Below are 20,093 nucleotides of genomic sequence, written 5' to 3' on the forward strand. Positions count from 1 at the left end.
AGTTGACACAGAACTCCACCTATCACAGTCCACCCCTTGTTAACATCTCTTTAACCATATATAATCTCTAAATAAGGACAATTATAAACTCATATTTACACCTAATGTGATAAATTAACACATGTACAACCAAGAAGTATTAACCCTGTTTACATTTCATAGCTCATAACAAAAGGAAACAAAAATATTTCATGCACATATACAATGAAGTAATATAATAATCACAGTCCTTGTTTCTGCAACTGGATATGTTTTCATAGCTGATATTCAGACTTACCTTCTTCCTTTCTGTATTTTCCTTGCCCTCAGCAAGCACTTCAGCTGGTCATAGTTCTTTGCCAGGTGGGGTAACTCAAGCCTTCATTCCTGAAGGCTCTGGGCCATTAGTAGTCATATCAGAATTGGGTTGCTGTAATTTTCCACTGACTTTAATCACAGGGTAAATTAGTACTAAGAGACATCCTAAAGAATCTCCTGTATTCTAGACATATTCTTCTTTACGTCCATTATGTAATTTCAATCCAATATCCCCTAGGTAATCAGCATATATCACACCAGATAGTACAGTAATGTCCTTTTTTGTCTGTTGATTCAGAGGCATGAGGAAGCCAAAAGGGCCGGGTGGCATTCTTAATTTCCAGTTCAATGTAATCAGTATTGTGTCTCCAGGTGGGAGTGTTACTCCTTTTAGGACTAAGATCTCCAGATGTGCAGAGCATAGGGTAAGGTTAGCGGGGAAAGGAAGCAAAAAATTTTTGAGTGATCACTAGGGGTAATAGTGAGTGGTACCACTCCTGTTTTCACCCCTGGGTTCCTAGATTCATGAATCCTTGTTATTGGAGAAATAGTACCATATATTGGACAGTGCTTTAGAGCATATATAGCCTCCTGGAGAACATTGCCACAACCTTTCAAGGTATTGCCACCTTGCTGGTGCCATAATTGTGTTTTTAGTAGGCCATTCCATTGTTCTATCAAGCCAACTGCTTCAGGATGATGGGGAACATGGTAAGACCAGTGAATTCCCTGAGCATAGGCCCATTGCTACACTTCATTTGCTGTGAAATGAGTCCCTTGATCTGAAGCAATGCTGTGTGAGATGCCATGATGGTGGATAAGGCATTCTGTAAGTCCATGGATTGTAGTTTTGGCAGAAGTATTGCATGCAGGGAAGGCAAATCCATATCCAGAATAAGTATCTATTCCAGTAGGAACAAAATGCTGTCCTTTCCATGATGGAAATGGTCCAATGTAATCAACTTGCCACTAGGTTGTTGGCTGATCACCCTGAGGAAATGGTTCCATATTGCAGACTCAGTGTTAGTCTCTGCTGCTGTCAGATTAGGCATGCAACAGTGGCAGTAGCTAGGTCAGCCTTTGTAAGTGGAAGTTAATGTTGCTGAGCCCATGCATAACCGCCATCTCTGCCACTATGGCCACTTTGTTCATGAGCCCATTGAGCAAAGGCAGGAATATCTGGGGAAAAGGATGACTGGTTTCCACTGAATGTATCATCCTATCCACCTCATCGTTCAAGTCCTCCTCTGCTGAGGTCACCTTTTGGTGGGCATTAACATGAGACATTCTTTACTCCTTTGGCCCATTCCAAGAGATCTGTCCACTACCTCTTCCCCATATACCTTGGTCAAGAATTTTAAAATCATTCTCCTTCCAAATCCCAGACCAACTGGCCCAGCCATTGACCACAGCCCATGAATCTGTATAAAATCATACATCTGGCCATTTCTTGTTCCATGCAAAGGGAATAGCATGGCTTGACGTTCTACCCATTGGGATGATTTCCCTTCACTAATATCCTTCAAAGAAGTCTCAGAAAGGGACTGCAGTGCTGCTGCTCTCCACTTTCAAGTGTTGCCTGCATATCATGCTGAACCATCTGTAACCAGGCACTAGTTTTCTCTTCCTCAGCCAACTGATCATAAGGAACTCCCCATGAGACTATAGGTCCAGACTGGCAGAAGGAAGGTAATATGACTAGAGTGGAGACCATAGGCATTTGGGCCACTTCCTCATGCAACTTACTTGTACCTTTAAGTCCTGCTCGAGCCTAATCTCTGACATGCTACTTCCATTTAATGATGGAATGCTGCTGTGAACATCCAATTTTATGACTCTGTGGGTCAGAAAACACCCAGTTTTGATGGGAATCTCAGGCCTCATGGTGAATTGATGGGCCATGGTTAGGTGTTCAGTCCCTACTAAAGCCCAGTAACAAGGAAAAAGTTGTTTCTTAAAAAGAAATAGTTATCTGCAGAGATGTCAGGGCCTTGCTCCAAAATCCCAAGGGACTGCATTACAATTCACCCATAAGGACCTGCCAAAGACTCCAAACAACATCTCTATCTGCTACAGCCATTTCAAGGATTATTGGATCAGCCAGGTCATATGGCCTAAGTGGCAGAGCAGCTTGCACATTAGCCTGAAACTGTTGCAAAGCCTTCTGTTGTTCTGGGTCCCACTCTAAACTAACAGCTTTCTGAGTCTCTTGATAAATAGGTTAAAGCAACATACCCAAATATCTTGCCTTCAGATTCCAAAGAGGCCCACCAGACATTGTGCCTCCTTTTTAGTTGTGGGGAAAACCAGATACAATAACTAATCCTTCACTTTAGTAGGAATATGTCAACATACCCCACACCACCGGACCCCTAGAAATTTCACTGAAGTGAAAGGCACCTGAAGTTTTGTTGGGTTAATTCCCCACTGTCTAGCAAGCAGGTGTCTAAACAATAACTTTAGAGTCATCAATACTTCTTACTAGGTCAATTAGCATAATTGTGTCAATATAATGGACCAGTGTGATGCCTTATGGAAGGGAAAGGTGATTGAAATCCCTACAGACTAAATTATGACATAGTACTGGGGAGCTGATATACTCCTGAGGAAGCACTATGAAAGTATATTGTTGGCTTTGCCAGCTGAAGGCAAACTACTTCTGATGGACCTCTGAAATTGGTATTGAGAAAAAGGCCTTGACCAGATCAATAGCTGCATACCAAGTACCAGGACATGTACTAATTTGCTCAAGTAAATAAACTACATCAGGAACAGCAGCTGCAATTGGAATCACCACCTGACTAAGTTTACAATAATCTACCGTCATTCTCCTAGATCCATCTGTTTTTGCACAGGGAAAATAAGCAAAATAAATGAGGATGTGGTCGGAATCACCACTCCTGCATCCTTCAAGCCCTTGATGGTGGCAGTAATCTATGCAACCCTTCCAGGGAGGTGGTATTGCTTTTGGTTTATTATTTTTGTAGGTAGAGGCAGTTCTAATGGCTTCCACTTGGCTTTTCCTATCATAATAGCCCTTACTTCACAATGTGGGACCCTGTGTGGTAATTCTGCCAATTTCTCAGTATATCAATTCCAATTATGTATTCTGGAACTGGGGAAATCATTACAGGATGCATTCAGGGCCCACTGGACCCACTGTGAGATGTACCTGAGCTAAGATTCCATCAATACCTTCACCTCCATATGCCCCCACTGTGACTGGTGGGCTACAGTGACACTTTGGGTCTCCTGGAATTAGTGTCAGTTCAGAGTCAGTGTCCATTAACCCCAGAAAAGCCTGATTATTTCCTTTTCCCCAATGAACAATCACTCTTGTAAAAGGCCTCAGATGCCTTTGGGGAAGGCTGAGAAAAAGACTGACATTATACATTTTTGGCAATGTCCTGGAGTCCTTCCTCAAGGCAACCTGACCTCCCCTTCACTCAAGGGGTTGTGGGTCTGTAAACTGACTCAAGTCTCTGAATTTATTGAGAGGGCAGGACTCTGTATTCTGGCTATTTTCTAGACTGCTGTTCATTTGACCTAGAATTCTTCTGTCTATACAGATCAAGTAAATAGTAGGTTTACCATGTATTTCACTCCTTGGAACATCATGTCTAAGTAGCCAACAGCATAATTACACAAGTCATAGTATTCTGATTACTGCTTTGACTCTGCTGTCCATTATGGTAGCCACACCTACCTTGTCTTTGTCAATTAACTGCTGCCATTTGTTCCCTATTACCATGGGGTCCAATCAGCTTCATCATAGTTAAGTGTCTTAGTTCAATTAAGGCAGTTCCCACTGTCAAATCCAGCTTACATAAAATAGCAATCACAGCAATCTTCAAGGATGCTGGAGCTTCCTTCACAAATTTGTTCTTCACTGTACTGATGAAAGGCATGTCCTCTGGGTTCTTTATTTCTGGCTTTAGGGGTCTAATCTGACAATTAGGCCAATTTCCCTAAGCCTCTGGATACCTTCTTCTATATTATACCAAGGCAGGTCCGGTACTTCAACTTGACCTAATGTAGGCCACCACATAATCCATGCTTCAGTAAGCCAAGCAAATAAACTATTAGATCTTTTCCTAATTTCTTGAGCAGAAACACTGAAAGAACAATCCATACTTAGTGGGCCTAAATCAGTAAACTCAGACTGATCCAATGTTACATTCCTTTCACCATTGTCCCACACCTTCAGTATCCATTCCCAAACATATTCTCCAGGTTTCTGTCTGTACATGTTAGCAAAATCATATTAGCTTTTCAGGTGTAGTGTACTGCATCCTCAGTCACACTTTGTATATCACCTTTTGGGGTTTGCTTGGATTTAAGTTTAGTTATATGTCTAGCAGCAACAGTGGGTGGCTAGGGCAGTTCCTGAGAACATTCAGAAATGTCTTCCATGGCATCTACCTAAGGAAATGACCCAACAGGAACAGTTGGGTTAAGCCCATCAAATGGAAGTGGATGGGATAAGGTTTTTATAGTAATCCCTTCAGATAGGAAGGATTCAACAGAACTTACAAGCTCCATATCCTCATCTTCCTGACTGTCTGCCCATATGTACCCATTCCAGGTTTCAGGATCCTGTTTTTTCCCAATCACTGCCCTCACTTTCACTTCAGATACTATTCTGTGTTGGCAATTCAATTGACGTTGTAATTTGGCCACCCTTAAAATAAGACTCTGAGTTTGTTTTTTGGCAATATCAGGTCTGTTACTAGAAGAAATAGGCTTTCTTTCAGAGCACAACTGGAAACATTGAAGTTTTTTATGTGGCACTTGAGCTATATAATTCAGCAGCCCTGAAAACATCTTGCTCTTTCACCACTTTGTCTAACATAAGTAGGAGCAACCAACCAGCTTCCTTATACTCTTCATGCTGACAAAATTTCAGAAGAGTATCAAATGTGTGATCACCCAGAGCCTTAATTCTCAAAAATACTCAATCTCTTGGTGGTTATTTTGCATATTAATGATGCCACTTCACACCACAGATTATCAGGCCCTGCTTTAATAATGGAGACAAAGTGACCAGTGCCCTTATGATTAATCAAATTGAAGAACCAAAACAGAATCAGTGAGAACTAATTAAGGAAGCCCATCCTTATTATTTTGTCTATAGAACCACTCCTGTTACCAAATGTGTTAGGCTGTGTTCTCTAGATAAGCAAAACCAAGCTTATGTATATAAAGAGAGAGAAAAATTTATCTTAGGATATTGGCTCACACACTTATAGAAGCTTACAAGTCCCAAGTTCTTGGACCAAATGTCAAGCTGGAGGCTTTTCCCGACTCACACAGCTGCAGGGGCTGACAAGCTCAAGGTTGGTAGGCAGTATACTGGCTATTGAGTCAAACAAATGATGAATCAGCGTTCACCAGGCCAAATGTTGGATTGTTCACTCACAGACAGTTATAGGCAGCACAACAGTATCCAGATCCACAGAAGAGTGTCTCATTTTTCCCTGAATGTCCATAAATAAGTTGGAAGCAGACCACACCCCTGGGGAAATTCCCTTTCAATGTATTGGCTGCTCAAAATATATACATATGATCTCATCATAGTAATACCCATATCATAATAGTTTAAACCACTCAAAATTGAGGTCCAGCCAAGTTGACACACAGTTCCAACTATCACACCATCCACTTCTTAAAGAATTGGCCAGGGAAAATCTTATCAATAGCAGAGAAGCACTGGCTGATATATGACTGGTCAACTTTATGAATTGCCCAGAAACTTTGCTTGATACAGTGCAGGAACATGAGCCTCTTAGGTCGGAAGGCACTCAAAATACAACCAGGAAAGAGCTGCTTCATCAAAGTAGAACCAACCTTAATGATATGGATAAAGTACAGCTTTCAGACCTCCATTTGCTGACATGGGATGACTCATATTAAGGAGAAACAGATGAGAACATCCATTAATAATCAGAACGTGGAATGTATTAAGTATAGTCTAGGAAAATTGGAAGTTGTCATAAAATAAATGGAATATATAAAGATTGTTATCATAGGCAATAGTGAGCCTGAAATGGACTAGTTTTGGCCATTTTGAATCAGACAACCATATGATCTACTATGCCAGGAATGACAATTTGAAGAGGAATAGTGTGGCATTCATCAACACAAAAGATGTTTCAAGATCTGCCCTGAAGTGCAATGCAGTCAGTGATAGGACAATACCCATATGCCTACAAGGAAGACCAGTTAATATTAACATTATTCAAACTTATCCACCAACCACCAAAGCCAAATATGAGGAAATTGAAGATTTTTATCAACTTCTGCAGTCTGATATTGACCAAACATGGAATTAAGGTGTGTTACTTATCACTGGAATGCAAAAGTTGGAAACAAAGAAGAATCACCAGTAGCTGTAAATTTGGCCTAGATGACAGAAATAATGCTGGAGATTTCATGATAGAATTTTGCAAGACTAATGACTTATTCATTGCAAATAACCTTTTTTTCAACAACACTGATGGCAGCTATATACATGGACTTCACCAGATGGAGTACACAGGAATCAGATTGACTACATCTGTGGCAAGAGGCGATGGAGAAGCTCAACAGCTTCAGCCAAAACAAGGACAGGAGATGATTGTGGAACAGACCATCAACTGCTCATATACAAGTTCAACTTCAAGTTGAAGACAATTAACACAAGTCCACAAGAGCCAAAATGAGGCCTAGAATATATCCTTCCTGAATTTAGAGACCATATAAAGACTGGATTTGATGTATTGAACACCAATGACTGAAAACCAGGTGAATTGTGAGATGACATCAAGAACATCACCCATGAAGAAAGCAAGAGGTCACTAAAAAGATGAAAAAGGAAGAAAAACCAAAATGGATGTTGGAAGAGACTCTGAAACTTGCCCTTGAACAGAGAGTAACTAAAGAAAATGGAAGAAATGACAAGATAAAAGAGCTGAACAGAAGATTTTAAAGAGAAGCTCAAGCAGACAAAGCCAATTACTTAATAAAATGTTCACTGAGCTGGACTTAGAAAACCAAAAGGGAAGAACACGCTTGGCATTTCTTAAGCTGGAAGAACTGAGGAAAATATTTAAGCCTTGGGATGCAATATTGAATAATTCTATGGGCATGATGCAGGAAGCATGAAAAAAAAAAAAAAGATGGAAGGAATACAGAGTCACCGTACCAAAAAAGAATTGGTTGATGTCCATCCATTTCAGGAGGTTGCATATGATCAGGAAACAATAGTACTGAAGGATGAAAATGAAGTTGCACTAAAGGAATTGGCAAAGAATACATTTCCAGGAATTGACCAAATATCCATTGAGATGTTTCAACAAACAGATGTCCCACTGGAGGCACTCATTCAGCTATGCCAAGAGATTTGGAAGACAGGTACCTGGCCAACTCACTGGAAGAGATCCATATTTTTACCCATTCCAAAGAAAGGCAATCCCACAGAATGTGGAAATTATTGAACAAAATCATTAATATCACATGCAAGTATCATATTGAAGATAATTCAAAAAAGGTTGCAGCACTATATTGACAGAAAACTTCCAGAAATGCAAGAGGGATTCAGAAGAGGACATGGAATGAGGGATATCATAGCTCATATCAGATGGTTCTTGGATCAAAGCAAAGAATACAGAAAGATGTTTACTTATGTTTTATTGACTATGCAAAAGCATTTGATCATGTGGATCATAACAAATTATGAATAACACTGAGAAGAATGGGAATTCCAGCACACTTAATTGTACTCATGAGGAACCTGTATGTAGACCAGGAGACTGTTGTTCAAACAGAGCAAGGGAAGATTGTTATATTTTAAAATCAAGAAGGGAATGTGTCAGGGTTGTATACATTCACCATACTTATTTAATCTATATGCTGAGCAAATAATCTGAGAAGCTGGACTATATGAACAAGAATGTAGTATCAGGATTGGAGGAATAATTATTAACAACCTGTGATACACTGACAACACAACTTTGCTTGCTGAAAGTGAGGATGACTTGAAGCACTTACTGATGAAGATTGAAGAATACAGTCAATGTAAAGAAAACAAAATTCCTCACAACTGGAGTTATAAGCAGCCTCATCATAAATGGAGAAAAAAAAAAATTGAAGTTGTCAAAGACTTCACATTGCTTGGTTCTACAATAGACAGCAATGAAAGCAGCAGTCAGGACATCAGGCAACTTATAGCACTGGGTGGATCGGCGGCAAAGGACTTCTTTCAAGTGCTGAAGAGCAAAGATGTCTCCTTGAGCGCTAAGGTGCGCTTGACAAAAGGCATGGTATTTTCAATTGCCTCATATGCATGTGAGGGTTGGAAAATGAATAAGAACAAAGAAGTATTGATGCTTTTGAGTTGTGGTGTTGGTGAAGAATGCTGAAAGTACCATGGACTGCTCAATGATCTAACAAATCTGCCCTTGAGGAAGTGCAGCTGGAATGCTCCTTGGAAGAGAAAATGGCCAGACTTTGTCTCACCTACTTTGGTCATGTTGTCAGAAGGGACCATTCTTTGGAGAAGGATGTCATGCTTACTAAGGTGAAGGGTCAAAGAAGGAAGGGAAACCCCTCAATGAGATGGATTGACACAGTGCCTACAATGATAGGCTCAAGTACAGAAAGGATTATGGAGCTGGCTGTGGATGGGACAGTGTTTTGTTCTGATGTGCATAGAGTTGCTATGAATTGGAGATGACTCAATGACACTTAATAAGAACAACAACAATTTTGCATTTAACTTCAGTCAACAGAAAATTTTCCTGTATGATGAAAATTATTTTTAATATTTTAGATGTTGGTATTGCCATTGTTGTTAGGTGCTATTGCATAGGCTCCAACTCATAGCGACTCTGTCTACAACACCTTCATAATTCTTAATAATTATGCTTAAGCAATTAAAGTTTTTTGTTATCATTGACTTTCACGTGATATTGCTCTTTTAGTCAAGTGTGTGATTAGCATTTACTTATAATCCAAATAAACTTGATTTCCAAGATACAAAGATTAAATACTAGCTTTCAAAAACCTTCAATACAAAGTTATGGTATTTTTTCATCAACAAGTCTAGGTTGAATGACTGAATTGTTTGGTACTAGCCATTATTATCATTTATTCATCAAGTCCATCACCCCTACTGCAAACCCTGCAGCCCTGGACAGATCACAGTTCTCTGTGAACCTGAGTTCCAGTTTGGAGTTCTCCACTCCCACTTCTGGGATCTCTTTTGTATATTATTTAATATTATTTTCACTTAATTTCACTTACTATTTAATGTCACCAGCCACTCCTCGGAAGGAAGGTTGGACAATCCTACTTCCATAGTGATACTGCCTCGGAAACCCAAGGAGGGGTCGCTATGAGTCGGGGCTGACTCGATGGCACATAACAACAACAACAACAACTATTTAATGTGGCCAAATAACCCATCTTGGGAGCTCTGGTAGCATAGTGCCTAAGGCACTTGACTGATAACCAGAAGGCTGGCAGTTCAAACCCACCAGCCACTCCTTGGAAGGAAGGTTGGGCAATCTACTTGCATAGTGATACTGCCTCGGAAACCCAAGGAGGGGAAACCCAAGGAGGGGTCGCTGTGAGTCGGGTCCGACTCCACAGCACATACCAACAACAACAACAACAACAACAAATAACCCATCTTAGAGATAATGAGATTAAAAATGTAATTTATGTTCAAATACTGTATTTATATAAAAGGATATTGGTGAAAGTTGGGAATAACTTGATGTAGAACAAGGCCTGTAGTTACCTCTGCTCACTTTCCACACCCTGCCTAGTATCCTCATCTCTCTAAATATCCCAATGATTTGGCTCTTTAGTGCTGCTCTAACAGAAATAACACAAATGTGTGGCTTTAATAAACAGGAGTTTATTCTCTTACAGTCTGGGAGGCTAGAAGTCCAAGTTCAAAGTACCAAGCTCTAAGGGCTGGGTGAAACCCCTAGACCTTGCGCTTAAGCTCTGCCTCTTCCTCCTGGCCCATAGAAGCTGGAAGTGTCTCTTCATTCAGGCAGGTGCTGGCTGGTGAGGCTGACAAACACAAAGTTGACAAATAAAATGGAAAAGTCCTATGATTACCAAACAACATGGCAGGCCACTAGTTCAGTGCAGAGACAGTCTCAAAATCGGCAGGAAATATGGCTGGCTTCTGAATGAAGACTTGGCTACATATAGGGTCCAAACACGCCAAAAGGATATGAGACCATTCCCAAAGCTTCTCCTTATATACTGGAAGCAGACCAGATCCCTAACGCTACTTCAGTAGATTCCACCATGGAGCTGATTATCAGTCTCATCACAGAGAAAAGCTACATCCAGCTGCCCAACCACTCAAAATTAGGCCCAGCCAAGTTGAGGCAGAATTTAAATACCACACCCAGGATCTGAAACAGAGTCTGCAGTGCAGTAAATTGCTATTATATGGCCTTTCTAGCCTTGGTCTTGTAAATCCCATAAAATCTTTAAATGGAACTATGCAAATAAGGTGCTGGGACCCACCAAGGGGATTGGGTAAATACCATTCATGGGACTTTTGTGGGGGTGGTACTAGTGAAGAAATTTCAAGAAATACTTGTAGAGGATTAGTCAGTTTTACCATCCCATTAGGCATAAAGTGAGCTAATCGTAGAGGCTGGAAGGAGATCTCAGTAATATTAAAAATAAAAGCCTGAACTGGAACACATCCTTTGGACCCAGGGACCCTGCACTGAGGGTCTTCTAAACCCAGGAGACAGAGAGAGGATTGTATCACTATAGATGGCAAGAGATGGCAACAGCATGGGACCAGAAGGCTAGGATCCCTGAACCTCAGAATGAAAAGCATTGATCGTCATCAGGCATAAATCTTCCTGGCAGAATGGAGTGCCTCTGGATACTTACTAGAGCTAAAGAACTCTGTAACACTTGTCTGAACAAGGCAGAAGAAAGGCTGAGAGTAAGGGCTGAGGGTTGTAAAAATGGCATGGATGGGGGAGGCATCTCACCTCCTGTAAGTTCACAAGGGCTGAGGGGGCTCATTATCAGATCAAGAATCAAATGTTGATTCCTATGAAAAGGTCAGACACGCTTCATTTCTCCAACCTTATTATCAATTCTAACACATTCTTTCCCTCACACAGCACTCTCTACTTGTCTGGCTGGGTTTGTTAATTCATGGCCATGGCCACATAGAACTCACAGACTGTACTCACAGCTATAGGGTGTGGTAGCCAAGGTTATGTGTCAGTTTGGCTGAGCCTGGTTTTGATCAGCTGGGAAGCTGAACGTAGTATTCCTGATGATGAGACTGGTAATCACCTCCATGGTGGACTCCACTGGAGCAGTTGAGTAGCTGCTTTAGGGATTTGATCTGCTTCCAGTATATAAAAAGCAACTTTAAGGAAGGTCTCTAGCTTTTTGGCACACTTAAAGCCTGCATGTAACCAAGTCATTGTTCAACAGCCTGCCATGACCTGCCGATCTTGGGACTTTTTCTGGATTTGAATTAGTGGTCTGCTGTGTTATTTGGTAATTGTGGGACTGTGCCTTTTACTTGTCGACCTTGGGTTTGTCGGCCTCAGCAGCCAAGCTGCCTGAGGGAAGAAAACCCTCCAGTTTCAGTGGACCAGGAGCAGGAGACAAAGCTGAAACCCAAGATTGAGGGGCTTTCACCCAGCCCCCAGAGCACTTTGAACTCTGACTTCTAGCCTCCCAAACTATAGGAGAATAAACTCGTGTTTGCTACAGTCATTCCACCTGTGTATTTTTGTTAGAGTGGCACAAAATAATGACAACATGGGGGTTATTAGGCAAGTAACAGGTTACAATTCAGGACCAGAAACAAATCAGGGCACAGTTCTTCAGTCAGGACAGCCTCTTCGTGGCTGAAGCTGCAGGCAGACTTTCTCCAACCCTCACCTTGGCCTCTGCTCTGCTTCACCAAAGTCACAAAGCTCTTCATCTCTTCCAATGTCAGCCCAATCCACTAACAAGCCTCCTACCCAAAGGCACTTAACTTTCTCCCTGTTTCCCAGCTCACTCAATCGTGTCCTGCTGGTTTCCTCCTTCTACCTCTGCTGCCACCCTTTCTCTGCTCTGCTTCTCACTGTCTTTCTCTCTAGTGTTACACTTTTCTGTATTCTGGGTATAGGAGTTTCCCAGTGCAGAGACCTAGGCTCCAAAGGACATGCTCCACTCCCATCTCTTCACCTGGGTGATAGTCAGATCCCTGCTGTGCTCCGATATTGGCTCTTTTAAGTCTAGCAGGATAGTAAAACTGACTAATCCTCTCATTAGCACTCCATATATCTTACTTGCATTGTCCCTCTCCTGCAACAAGTGGAGACTTAAGGAAACTTATTAACATCAACTATTATTTACATTTTTAGTAAGCTATTAAATCTCCTTGGTGGGCCACAAGTATATCATTTGCAGAATCCCACACAGTCATTTGGTAGCAGGTACAAATGCTATAGCTAGAAGGTCTATATTAAGTAATTCACTGCAGCACAGGGTGGTCTTGTTAGGTACCTTCAAATTGGCTCTGACTCCTAGCGACCCTATGTGCAACAGAATGAAACAACTTTCCTGTCTTTCATCATTCTCACAATCCTTGCTGTGCTTGAGCCAATCATTGCAGCTACTATGTCAGTCCATCTTGATGAGGGCCTTCCCCTTCTTTGCTGACCTGATACTTTACCAAACATGATATCCTTCTCCAGGGTATGGTCCCTTCTGACAATGTGACCAAAGTAAGTGAGACAAAATCTGGCCATTCTCACTTCCAAGGAGCATTCTGATTGCACTTCTTACAGTACAGATTTGTTAATTCTTCTGGCAGTCCATGGTATTTTCAGCATTCTCCACTAACATCACTATTCAAAGGCATCAATTCTTCATTGATCTTCTTAATTCCTTGTCCAGCTTTCACATGCATATGAAGCTTTTGAAAGTAACGTGGCTTGGGTTAGTTGTACCTTAGTCTTCAAAGTGACATATCTTTGTTCTTCAAGATTTTAAAGTGGTTTTCAGCAGCATATTTGCCCAATGTAATATGATGTGTGATTTCCTGACTGCTACATCCAAGGGTGTTGATTGTGGATCCAAGTAAAATGAAATTCCTGACAGCTTCAATCTTTTCTCTATTTATCATGATTTTGCATAATGGTCCCATTGTGAGGATTTTAGTTTTCTTTATATATTGTGGTGTAATGCATACTGAAGACTGTAGTCTTTGATCTTCATCAGTAAGTGATTCAAGTCCTTTTCAATTTTAGCAAGCATGATAGTGTCATCTGCATATCACAGGTGGTTAATGAGCCTTCCTCCAATCTTGATGTCATGTTCTTCTTCATGTAGTCCAGCTTTTCTGATCATTTGCTCAGCATAGATGTTGAATATGTATGGTGAAAACATAAAGCACTGACACACACCCTTCCTAATTTTAAACCATGCAGTATCCCCCAGTTCTGTTGGAACACAGGCCTCTTTGTCTACATACAGATTCCTCATATTATGCCATGCCAGAAGACAGGCTTGCCTTTGAGCATGGTGAAGAAAAAACAGTCCTGATCAAAAAACTGTATCCCTTCTGACAACATGACCAAAGTAGGTGAGAAATAAATGAGTAAGTGCCTCCAGGGCTGCATTCATGTGTTGAAACATCTCAATGGGTATTCCATCAATTCCTGAACCATTGTTTTTCACCAGTTCATTTAATGCACCTTGGACTTCCTCCTTCACTGCCATTGGGTTTTGATCACATACTACCTCCTGAAATGGTTGAATGTCATAAAATTATTTTTGGTACAGTGACTATGTGTACTCCTTCTCATTTTTTTTTTTTTTTTTTTTGATGCTTCCTGCATCTTTCAATATTTTGCCCATAGAATTCTCAGTATTGCAATTTGAGGCTTGAAAGGTTTCTTCGGTTCTTTCAGCCTGAGAAGTTCCAAGTGTGTTCATTCCTTTTGGTTTTCTAATTCCATGTCTTTGCATGTCTCATTGTAATATTTTGCTTTGTCTTCTTAAGCTGCCCTTTGATATCTTCTGTTCAGCTTTTTTATTTCATCATTTCTTTCATTCACTTTAGCTACTCTAAGTGCAAGATTAAGTTTCAGAGTCCTTTCTGGAATCCCTTTTGTTGTTTTCTTCTTTTCCTGTCTTTTTAATGACGTTTTGATTTCTCCATATATGATATTCTTGATGTCACTCTACAACTCATCTGATCTTTGGTGATTAGCTTTCAGAGCATCTACTCTCTTCTTTAGATGGGCTCTAAATTCAGGTAGGGTATAATCAAAGTCATATTTTGCTCATGTGGACTTGTTTCAATTGTCTTCAGCTTCAACTTGAAGTTGCATATGAGCAATTGATGATCTGTTGCACACAGTTTCTGGCCTTGTTTTCACTGATGATAGTGAGCTTCTCCAACACTTCTTTCCACTAATGTGGTTGATTTGATTCCAGTGTGATTTGATTCCATTTGGTGAGGTCCCTGTTTATAGTCACTGTTTATATTGTTGAAAAAAAAAAAAAGTTGTTTGCAATGAATAAGTCTTTGGTCTTGAAAAATTTATCATGCAATATCTGGCATCATTTCTTTCACCAAGGCTATATTTTTCAAATATCAATGCTTGTTCTTTGTTTTCAACTTTCATATTCCAATCACCACTAGTCATAAGTACATCTTGGTTGCATATATGGTCAATTCCAGACTGCAGAAATTGGTAAAAAAATCTTTAATTTCCTCTCTTTGGCTTTAGTGGTTGGTGTGTAAATTTGAATAGTGGTAGTATTGACTGGTCTTCCTTGTAGGCATATGGATATTATCCTATCACTGATAGCATTGCAGGAGCTCTGGTGGCATGATTCTAAGGCATTTGACTGCTAACCAGAAGGCTGGAGATGCAAACACACCAGTCACTCCTCAGGAGGAAGAATGGGCAATCTACTTCCATAGTGATACTGCCTTGGAAACCCAAAGACAGGTGGCTATGAGTCAGATCTGACTCGATGGCAGTGAGTTTGGTTTCTGGTTTTGATAGCATGGTCCTTCAAGATAGATCATGAAATGTTATTTTTTGATGATGAATTTTTCATTGATGGTATAGTAGACCATATAAATGTCTTATTCAAAATGAGCAATATCAATCCATTTCACCTCACTAATGCCTAAGATATTGGTCTTCATGCATTCCATTTTATTTTTGACAACTTGAAATTTTCCTAGATTCATACATCGTACATTCCACACTCTGATTATTAATGAATATTTGCCATTGTTTCATTCCATTTTAAGCCATGCCCTATCAGCAAATGAAGACCTCAAATTCTTTACTCCATGCACATTATTAAGGCCATCTCTACTTTGAGGAGGCAGCTCTTTCCCAGTCATATTTTCAGGGCCTTCCAACATGAGGGTCTCATCTTCCTACATATATCAGATAATATTTCATTGCTATTGATAAAGTTTTCCAGTAATATATCAGACATATAGTTAAAAAAAAAAAAAATCACAAAAGATACTCTTATTTATTTACGTGTAATGTACCATAAAAGTGCTTCAACTTTGACTTTAATCTGACATAATAGATTAAGTAATGATTTACATGATGCAAAAATAAGTAAGGTATTACATAGGTAAAAATTATTCTTTCAATCCTGTCCATAGTCATTGAGTTCCCACAATCTTTTCCAAAATGATCCACTAGCACTGGTTTCTTATGTCTCCTTTACAGGTATTTTTTTAAAGAAATTTTTAGGCAGATACACATGTATATGTGTATCCTTCACCCTGCTTATGTTCTTGTGTTTTTTTTTTTTTAAATAGAAATATGATCTAGATGCTATTCTACACATAATTTTATCCTTGATCACATGTATTTGAATCTTCCTTTCCATTATATATATATATATATATACACACATTTTTTTTCTTATTCTTCTTACTTATACTGAAAGCAAGAGGACATAATTCATTATTGATGTAGATATAATAAATAATCTAGTGCAAATAACATTTCATGTTTAAACTAGTAAAAATTAAATTTAAAATTCTAGAAGTAGAATGACTTGGTCAAATTTTACATGCTTTGTATGTGTTTCAAAAATTTAAAGAAATCCTGTTTGTGCAATCATTAAGCACTAAGCTGCTAATTGAAATGGCAGTTTGAACTCACTAGCTGCTCCAGAAAAAAATGTGCCAGTCTGCTTCATTAAAGATTACATGTTGGAAATCCTATAAGGAAGTTCTCCTCTGTCATGTTGGGTTGCTATGAGTTGGACTCATCTTGATATCTGTAAAAAAATTCATACTCAAACATCTATTATTTAGTTTACTAATTTTAGATTAAAGCATTATGTTTTAAAATAACTTTAGACTTACAAAAATAAACTACAATTTTTTTTTAAAATTACACATATTGTTCTTCTAGCACTCTTAGAAGTTAACATTTTGTATAACCCCAGTACAACAATCAAAATTAGAACATTAACACTGAAATATTATTTTGTCATCTATAAAAATTATTATTATAATTTAACCATTGTCTCATTAATAATTTTTTTTTTTTGTTTCTCTGCTCACTGAAGGAGTATAGAAACAATGATAAAATTATAAAACAGCATCATAGAGGACACCTAGCTTCCAGATCTTGATTTGTAAATACTATTTTTTAATAAGGGAGCTCTGGTAGCATAGTGGCTATGGCACTTGACTGCTAACCTGAAGGCTGGTAGTTCAAACCCACCAGCCACTCCTCAAAAGGAAGATGGGGCAATCTAGTTACATAGTGAAACTGCCTCGGAAACCCAAGGAGGGGTCGCTATGAGTCGGGTCTGACTCAATGGCACATAACAACAACAACAACATTTTTTAATAAAAATTCAAGTCTACATAGAGATGAATCTGAATCCGGCCAGGACTGAGGAAGGGAAGACACAAAATAAATAAATTCTATCTCATTTTGCCAAAATTAAAGCAGTTCTTCTCATATGGTGGAGAATATCAAATGATCATAGCCAACTTGACAAGCCTCTAGATGTCTAAATCTAGGAGTATTTGAGAAACAAATTACATAATATAATAATTTATTATAACCTACAAAATAAAACTTGGAAGGAAGATTGGGCAATCTAGTTTCATAGTGATATCACCTCAGAAACCCATAATAAAATACATATAAATGTACTTAAGGAAATAAATGGAGAAGGAAAGGCTAAAATTTATAATTATATTCCAGTAAATAAATGTAGAAAACCAATGGAAACAGAAATCACCATTTTGCAACTATTATTTTGAAATTATTTCAGATAAGCATCATCCAGTTGTGCTCCCATTAGTAGACAAAAATAATGAGAAAAATGCTATTTACATAGTATTAAAATACATTCTCACAAGATACATATAAGTGATTAAAATGAAATAAAACAACTGTACAGTGATGAAACATGGTAGACACCATTAACTAGATGAGCAAAGCTAGCAACAACAGTAGCAGACATACCATCACCAAATGCCTCCTTATGCAATGCTGTGAAAAGGGGAAAATATCACCTCTGTGATATTCTTCATAAAAATGCATAAGGTAAATTTATTTATAAGAATATATCAGACAAACATCACTGGAACAACCATCTAGATAAATATTTGGTCAATACTCTTCAAAAGTGTCAAAGACATGAAAACAAAAAAAGTGAATGAGAGGTGCAGGTGACACTGCAAATAAAGGCAAGTGTGATCAATGGCTGCATTCTGGATTCAAAAACAAAAACAAAATAAATATATTAGTGGGATAGTTGGCTAAATTTTTATAATTTCTGTAGATGAGAAAATCATATTTTAATGTATATGTATATGTGTATATACACATACACACATATACAGTCTTACACATAGAAAACAAAAATGTATATATTGAGATCTCTGAATTCATGGTAATGGTACAGACTTTTCCTTAGTCTTCCTCCTTTCCTTATAAATAATTTATTAGTAAGAAATCTGTCACTATCACAATATAAATATATTTTCTGATGCCAGGATGAATGAATAAACAAAGAGTGTAATAGTTTACCCAGATTTTAGTAAAAGTAAGTTTGGACTTAGTAAAATGCAAAGGGAAGTTCTGGTAATGATATTTGAATGTCAAGAAACTGGCACATGCTAAACTTATGAATAAAAATTAAATATCTTTGGCTGGAATAGAGGAAATTCCTAGGCATTTAGAGAAATGAGATTGATCAAATATTTATACTGTAGAATAAAATAATGTTAATCATGGAGAAATAGAGTAGGAATAAGAAAGCAAAATTCCTTCTGTTCTCTGACTTAACATTATCTTTTGTCATTTCTATTTCCTAAATCCCTCTTTCAACTATCAAAGATATTTAAATTACCATACTAATGTGTGGAAATTATTTTGTGTAATTTCATAAATAAAGATAAAAACATACATTAAGTGGACAGGTAATGTGGAGCTTTTAAAAGTATTTGAATGGAATATGAGAAATAGAAGATGAAATATTTCAATTTGTATATGTACCATTATCCTCTAGTTAGAAAAATAGCAGCTATAATTGTACTCACAATGCTCAGCTTAATGATTTTGCATAAGTTTCCTTTCAGATTTTCACATAAATTCTAGATATAAATCCTTTGCATAAGCTCTAGTAATCATATTCTATTTTTGAAAACTGTAAATAATAAATGGGTAAAGTTATGTATGTTCTTAGCCTTTGTTTAGTCAAATGAAGTGTTCAGCTCCTTAATGTTATTTAAAAATGTCTTGAAATATATTAATAAACATTGAACACTGGTCATCTTTATTCCATTTTCCAAAAAGAAATATTTTGTTAAAAATTTCAAAAATACACATTTAAATCTGCTAATGAATCGTAGACATAAGGAATTGACCAAACATGGTAACAGAGCAAATGCAAATCATTACATGACTTGGTGTGGAATGGGTCATTTTGTTTATCTTTTTTTTTTTTTCTCTGCAACATGCCTATATATATTTTATTTTCTACGTACTTTTAAATGTTTTCTTTTCCAGCTAGCTTTGTATTGTTGATCAATCTCTTCTTTTAATAACTCTTGATTGCTTAATTTAGTTTATTAAAGAGTAAGAGTATAAGATATATCTTTTCTTATAATAATGCATATTCTTAAAATATATTCAGGTGAAGTATTACCCATACAAATCAAATACAATGTGAAGAAGTTTGGAGTAAGATGATTTTTTCAAAAATCCCAGAATCATATGATTAATTTGTAATACATATTTTGTGACATATGCTACTTCTAGATATTTATTATTAGAATTGTGTTCCAGGGAGAAGAAGATAAAGGAAGAGTTAGAAGTAATACTATAACTAGCATTTTCAGTCTTGGAAAAATAGGACAGGAAAGCAAAATAAGAATTCTCCTTAACTGATAAAGTTATCTAGTGGTATAGGGCCTAAGATATTTGACTGCTAACCAGAAGGCCGGAGGTTAAAACCCACCAGCTACTCCTCAGGAGGAAGGTAGGGCAATCAAAATCAAAATCAAACCACATGGGGCAGTTCAACTCTATCCTATAGGGCTGATATGAGTCAGAATTGATTCAGTGGAGATGGGTTTGAATATCTATATATCTACATATATTGTTGTTGTCGTTATGTGTTGTTGAGTCAAACCCGACTCATAGAGACCCCTCCTTGGGTTTCCAAGGCAGTATCACTACAGAAGTAGGATTGCCCAACCTTCCTTCTGAGAAGTGGCTGGTGGATTTGAACCACCAGCA

At 38.2% G+C, this 20,093-nt stretch overlaps 1 pseudogene; it reads right to left on the reverse strand.

The window, feature by feature from the left end:
* Window positions 1–221: 221 nt before the first annotated feature.
* Window positions 222–20,093, reverse strand: part of LOC122151365 — a 52,734-nt pseudogene continuing 32,862 nt past the window's right edge.

Source organism: Orycteropus afer, unplaced genomic scaffold, assembly GCF_000298275.1.
Source record: "Orycteropus afer afer isolate SDZICR_OR568_19922 unplaced genomic scaffold, OryAfe1.0 scaffold00406, whole genome shotgun sequence".
Lineage (NCBI taxonomy): Eukaryota > Metazoa > Chordata > Mammalia > Tubulidentata > Orycteropodidae > Orycteropus > Orycteropus afer.